The sequence below is a fragment of the Primulina eburnea genome, chromosome 8 (assembly GCF_022965805.1).
Source record: "Primulina eburnea isolate SZY01 chromosome 8, ASM2296580v1, whole genome shotgun sequence".
Classification (NCBI taxonomy): domain Eukaryota; kingdom Viridiplantae; phylum Streptophyta; class Magnoliopsida; order Lamiales; family Gesneriaceae; genus Primulina; species Primulina eburnea.
Genome location: NC_133108.1, coordinates 8,225,583 through 8,232,964, shown reverse-complemented (window position 1 = coordinate 8,232,964; position 7,382 = coordinate 8,225,583). Strand labels below are relative to the sequence as shown.

Sequence of the window (7,382 nt, the reverse complement as noted above, 5' to 3'; positions counted from 1 at the left end):
CACTGCTTTTGGTACAATTGGCACTGGATGACCTTGGAAATTATCCACTAACATATCACGAACAACAGTAGAACTTGCTCCACGGATTCTCTTTCGTCTCCCAGTCAAACCACATGTATGTGTATTACAATATGTTCGAACAGAGAACTCCCAGTCAAACCATATGTATGTGTATTACAATATGTTCGAACGGAGAATGCACGTGAATCATTCATAATCAAAGAGGTCCATATTCTCCACTTACAATCAGACACTACACATTTTACGAAGTACACCTTTTGGCTACTTTTAACCGTCTCAAATTCAAAGCAAGCTTCCAAACTTATTCTAATTAGCTCTTTTTTCACCGCTTCTCGGTTTGGAAACTCTTGACCAAAAAACAAGTTTGAACCATCCGTGAATGAAAATTTGTCACTATCAATATCCACATCCGCATCCAAATTTGTGTCATTGCTTTGAACCAAATTTGCCTCTACCTCAATTGCATGCATGGCATCCACGTTATGCGCTTCATCATATAACTCGTTTGTGTTACTACGAACCACATGCATGGCATCCACGTTATGTGCTTCGTCGATAAAATCACTGCTATTATTACGATCCACAGAAACAATATTCAAGTGAAAATAATCATCGAAATGCCTCTGTTCGTTAATATGGCAATTGTTTTCATCAATACCATACCCGTGCACATTATCAAAAGAATCAACAGAAGCAACACATTCAATTTCAACTTGAAGCACTGGCCTACTTCTCGGACAACCAAGATACAAATATGCTTTCAAATCATGGTCATTCTCTATATAAATTGGTTGAATGTTGCACGGCAAATCTAGAAGATAACTCAACCTCAAGTTGGCAGTGTCTTCTACTTTTCCAACTCTATATAGTTCACTTTTTAAATTTTCAAAATAACAAATATCATCGTCCACTGGAATAGCAACAAACTTTGCATTGGCCCCTGGATTCCATTTATAAACCAGCCCCTCCGTCACTTCCCATTTCCCATCAAATTGAACAACAATAACTGTTGACATATCTACAAAGTGCACAAACAAATATGATAATTAGAATGAGCAAAATTATTTAATAACAAAATAAAAAAAAACCGCACATGGTCGACCAAAATTTGTTGGTCGACCAGAAATTAAATCGGTCGACCATGATCATCACGGTCGACCGACTTAATTTCTCGGTCGACCATTACGAGTGTGGTCGACCATGAAATTTTTTTCATTGGTCGACCAGGAAGAATGTTTCTTCGTCGACCAACTTAATTTTGTTTGGAAAAAATTCTTCATTATAATTTTGGTCGACGAAGAAAACAATGAACGACACAAACTATTGATCTTGATTTTGGTCGATAGCTGCATGAAATGAAGAAAACAATGAACTGGTTCAAAGAAAATGGAGCAAACTTACTGTATTTTTCTTCAAATAGAGACGAATTGGTCTTCAAATACAGAAAAATGGGGCCAACATATGTGGGAGTAGATTTCGATTTAATGTGACGCGGAAGAGGTAGATGGGGAAGATGAGTTCTTTAAATTTGGGCAGCTTACGATTGGGGAATTTTGTGTGGATTTTGTGCGTCGAATTAGAAGAAAGAGAAGAGATTAATTAATTTAGGAAGTTATAAGTTTAATTAAGGTTTAACATACTAATCAAGAGTCAACTCTTTTTTTTTAAAAAAAAAAGCCAGACTCCTTGTTTTTTAAATCTTTCGTGAGGGGATCCCATTTTTTTAATTGAAGAAACACGGTGTGGGAACTGGTATCGGCATATACAATGTCAGGATTCAGAGCTTGTGTAAGCTTAAGAGATCCACGGAAGCAAAGGTGTTATTGGATACAATCTCGGGCATGGGAATGGAGCCAAATCGGGTGCATACAGCCATTTGATTCACGGGTTTTGTGTAGAATGCAAAATGGAAACAACCAAGATCTTGTTCAAGGAGATGATTGATTCAGAATTGATGCCGGAGGCTATGTTATTTTACGCCGATTTATTATCTGTGGCAAAAACAGGATTTGAGACTGCATTAGCCATCTGCAAGGAGCGTTTGCCGGAGGTTGGGTACCAAATATGAGATTATTCTATGTTATCTCGACGATGATTATGTCAAATGTTAGCCATTGAATTATCAACATATATGTCGAATTTTCATTAACATATGAAGACTTGATAGTCTAATGATATTGAAATAAGGGGAGAAATAGACTAACCAAAATATGTCGACTGGGAAATATCTCGTTAATGGGTTAGGGAGCATCGACAAAATTGATGAGCCGAGGTGGATTGTTGAGCAGGTGAGGGAGAAGTTCTCCAGGAATGCTGGTACTTGGGCTGAGATTGAGGAAAACTTTCCAAAATAGAGTCTGCTGTTCTATCTTTTTTCCTCTAAGAATGGTGGATAGAGGAGACTTTAATGGAAACTGATGCTTTGAGGTTCTGTTACGGTTTTGGTGTTTGGTTATGTTTAAGTGATGATACATACTATTTATTCAAGATTTTTTTTGTCCATCTACAATTTGTTATCAAAGTTCAAGGCTTTATTGCACATCTGAAGTTGTATATCAAGAATTAGGCAATAACAAATTTTTGCCTTTGAATTATAATTCATGATGTGAATTTCCATTAAATTATGAAAATTCCATGTGATTTAATGACATTAAGACTAAAAGAAAACTACTCCCAATGAATGGAAGATAGACTAACCCACCAATTTTTTGGGCATGCCTGTCCATGCATTTTACTTGATGTCGCTCGATCCTTTCCCAACATTTTAGTTGACGTTACTTGATCTTGCTGATAAAGAAAATGGGTAAGTTTTTTCACAACATAAAATTGCAGTATAAACATATAAAAGTTTAAAGGGGTGGGAGATTAACCTTTGTAACATATAGATCCCGATGTAGACGCATACAAATAGTAAAGCAAAAAGTGATCGTGACACTTATAATTGGTCTGAATATTTCACTTTCTCAGTTTCTCTGCTTCCCTTAATGTAAAGATGTTTTTGCGGATGAGACACGAAGAACTCATAGATGATAACTTGGATCCAAAGAACATATCAGTTGCTCTCGTGAATATTAGAGCAGCTAGGTGCCATGTTTCAAGTTCTAGGCCCCCTAGACTTCTTTACAAATTTGGTTCCATTTCTCAGATATTGTGCCCCATATGCTGCAGTTGAGGCCACCGTTGTAGAAGCCACAACCCAACTGCACCGAACCAAAATAGTTGGATAATCTAATTTCACACATTCAGAATTCCATGGAAACATGGACGACTTGATGAAATCAAATTACCCCAAGACGTAGATAAAAAATTGGGTTTCTTCGTTCCCATATTCTGGCTAAAGAAGAGCTGCTGCAACCAAGATCAACTGGAGCACCATATTTAACTGTAGAAGGGAATATAATTGTTTCATAAATCTTGTTATACATATTTGCCACCTTTTATATTGACACCAATAATGTGCCAAACACGAACTGAGAATAATTATAATCTTGTGCAACTCTGCAATAATTCCAGACTAGGAACCACAAATCAAGATAACAAAATTATATCTTAAATAACACACTATAACTATACCCAGGCACGAGAAAAAAGTAATTTGCAACCTTCTTAAGTTCATTCTCGATGCACAAAGTACAAAGTATCACATGTTGTACCTTGCTTATCAAGAGAGGCTCAACTTTCTGGGCATGCTTCCCATCGAGGTTGAAGAAGTCATACCAACAGTTCCTCTAATTGCGAAAAAATGAAAAAGAGAAAGTAAGAAAGGCAAGATAATGGCTATAGCCAAACCGATGATATTGGTGATATTGGTCTCACCTCCCAATCCAAACTGCTAACTCTTTTGTAGACGGCACCACAAACAAGAGCTAAATCACGCAGAACAACAGTCCAGCTTCAAGTAAAGAAAAATGCACAATTAAACATAGATCACAGGGTACAAAAGAAGGAACATGTCTCATATTCGAATAAAATCTATCCCGATAAAAATAAATAAACAAATACATGAACTCTATCCCAATGATTTACACCTGATTAATAGCCAAAAGACTAGAAAACTGTTCCTACCTATCTTGTTTTCTAGGGCTGTATAACAATATCTACCCGTTGAAACAAAATGCTGGATAATGATAAAATTAATCCAGAACGTGATAGAAAGTTAGAAATAACACATACGCGTGGACAGACATGGATGCTTACTTAAACAAAGACAGAGATGAATCATCAACGTTCATAATACCGAACAAGAATATCATGAGTGAAGCGAATCATTAACAAAGAAATTATGTCCCGATCCAAAGGAAAGTAAAAAACTTTGTACTATAAACAGTGTTCTAAATGGCGGTCGAGGCGGCCGCCTAGGCGGTAGGCGGCCCTCGACCGCACCACCTATGCATGAGGCGGGTGTTTTCGGCGACCCAAGCTATACGGCATTGGAGAGACGGGTCGAGGCGGTGAGCAGGCGAGCGAGGCGGGAGAGGCAACGAGCAGGCGGGCGAGGCAGACAGTCAACAATTTTAAAAACCTAGTCAACAGTTTCTAATACCCACTCAAAGTCAACTAATTTTAAATATTAAAACCCTTACACACCTCACTTTCTTTATTTTATTTTTGGTTTTCACTCTCAACTCTTAACTCTCAACCACCACACACAATCCGCCCACCGCCGCCAGTCGCCAGCAGTCAGAATATTTAGGTTAGGCATTGCATATTTATTATTTATCATGCTTTTTTTTTATGATATTTCAGATTTTGTGATTTCAAAAATCAATTTTTTTCCCATTATTAATTCATTATTAATTTATTGTCGAAGATCACTGGTAGAAAAAGATAAACAACCGGAGTTGGAATTTAAGCCAAAGTCTAATGATATTGTTTGGGAATATGGGGTGTTGTATAATAAAGAGAAAAGAGATTGGATCACATGCAAGTTGTGCAAGAGGCTTAATAAAGGAGGAGTTTATAAAATGAAGCATCATATTACGGCTATTGTAGGACAAGTTGAAGCATGTCCTGAAGCATCCGATGAGGACAAAAAAAGAGTGAGAGGAACATCCCCATTAGAGAACTTGACTTAGATTAAGATAAATCGGAGGAGGAGAATGAAGAAAATGTTGATTTTGAGTCCGATGATGAGAGGATCATGCATGTAGTAGATGGTGGTGCATATGTAGATGATTTGGAAGATTAGTAATGTTTAGTCTACTACTTGTCTAATGATGGATAATTGATTGAAATTTTGAAATTTAAACTTAGTTTTTTGGTAAAAATAATTATATTACTTTGTTAGCATAATAGCATTAATATGATAATGAATCTTTATTAATTGCACATTATCTAGATGATATTATATTTTGTGCTTAAACATTATTTAATTGCACATTTTATATAAAAATGATTATATTGCATGATTATCTATAAAAAAATTACTTAAAAAAATCTAGGCACCACCTAGGCGGTAGGTGGTCACCGACCGCCCCGCCACCGCCTCCCGCCATTTACAACCTTGACTATAAATAAGGTAGTGCAGGTATAATAGCTTAAATTTACTTACAATGTATGAGATCCTTATCTACCAGTGCAAGAGCAACACATGTGATTTGAACCTGTCAAAATGTAATCATCGCCACACATTAGCAAACAAAGTTACGAAGCATATTTTTGTTACAAAAATATGAAAAGTGCAACGTGATGAAGGAAACTTGATATTGAACATGTAACAATGCCATCATAGAGAATACAGAAACAAACCTTGACGGCCAATGGATCAAGGTAGGACCCAACTACAGAATTGATTCCTATCTTCCTAGCCATGTAACCATCAAGCTAAAAATGTAGGTAGAGACGTGAGCAGAAGAGTATTGGATACATATTACACTACCACAAAGCAACCACAACTACCATTTATACCCAATCAGTTGCTCCAGATACTGCAAGTCCAATAAAGGCATATGAATACATGTCATTTGCAATCATCCTGCAAAATGGTGCAGCCATAAACACTTAACTCGGCCCCACCAAAAGGTTAAAGCATTGCTCATTATCGAAAAACCAAAATGTCAACCCTTACCTTGCAAGTTAACCAAATATACAATGCAAGGTAAAATTCACAGTCCAGGCTACAAAACAAAAAAAAAAAAAAAGAGAGCAAAAGAAAGGAAAGAAAAAGAAAAAAACATTCCAACAGGAAAAATATTTACTGTCACCATTATAAGAGAAATCACTCACACTTCCAAAGTATCTTCTCACAGAATTTATTAAATTTTACCATAGCTCAGTAAATTAGCAACTACATTGTGCTCCAGCCAAAGAAAGCTATTCTGGAGATAAAGGACTTGACAAGTCCAGATTAATTCACCCAGTTACACCTCAAAATCAGACATCTGACATCCATCTTTGAATGTTTCAAAATATATTGATGATAATGTTAAATAATTCTAGATTCAACTCCTGAAATTGAAATCAAGTCTAGACCAGATATTATTATAGATTAATTAGGTGCAAGGTTTTTTCCACGCAACTTTGAACTTCGAACAATCAACATTCTTAGGTAGCATTTTTTTCAAATGTCAATAAAATCACGCATATGACGTAACGAGGCAATACAAGCATAGCCTCCAGCAGTACTAGAGAGTTAAAGTAATGAACTAACGGGTACATCAATTTACATTCTATTCAATAAACTATCCTGTTCGTAATATCAGATTGAAGAATTAAAAACGCACCATCCAATTAGGAAGATTGAAGTAACTCTCAGCGATTACACCATGACTAACACGACCATCTATTGCAGACGGATTTCTAAATTCCTCGCTAACACCCTCGGCCAACAGCTTCTGCGCATCATAAGCAGATCGAAAATGTAAATTTTGAGGAAAAGAGGGCTTCTGGAGTAAATTAAGGGCACGAAGTTTAATAAAGTACGAAGCGACGTCGGGCTGGAGGAGGAGAGGGGTGGCGGATTGGGACAGCTTCCAGGGAGGATTGCAGAGGAATAATGGCCCACAGATTGGGAATAAAAACCTAGAACGGAAGAGAAAGTGCTGATGAGAATTTTTCACGGTGGCATAAAGCAGAAATGGAGGTGAAATTGGGGGAGGAGAGGTCAAAGAAAGGGAGAAAAGGGTTCGGATGCGGCATGAATTGCGGGGGTAGCTTGGAGATTGAAAGAATCGAGATATGAGTGATCGGAAAATGACCATTGGCGGTAGTGCACGAGCATTGTTGTTCAATTGAGCGGATAGGACGTGGCGGCGACGTCGGGGAATTGGGGTTTTGAAGTTTGAACGGTGGGGTTTGGAGGAGGAGGACTGCGGTGACACGCGTGACGTTTCTACGGAACGTGTTACGAGCAGTAGGAATCA

General features: G+C 37.4%; 1 pseudogene; it reads right to left on the bottom strand.

Annotated features, from left to right (window-relative positions):
* Positions 1-2,536: 2,536 nt before the first annotated feature.
* Positions 2,537-7,382, bottom strand: LOC140838964 (cardiolipin synthase (CMP-forming)-like; annotated as a pseudogene).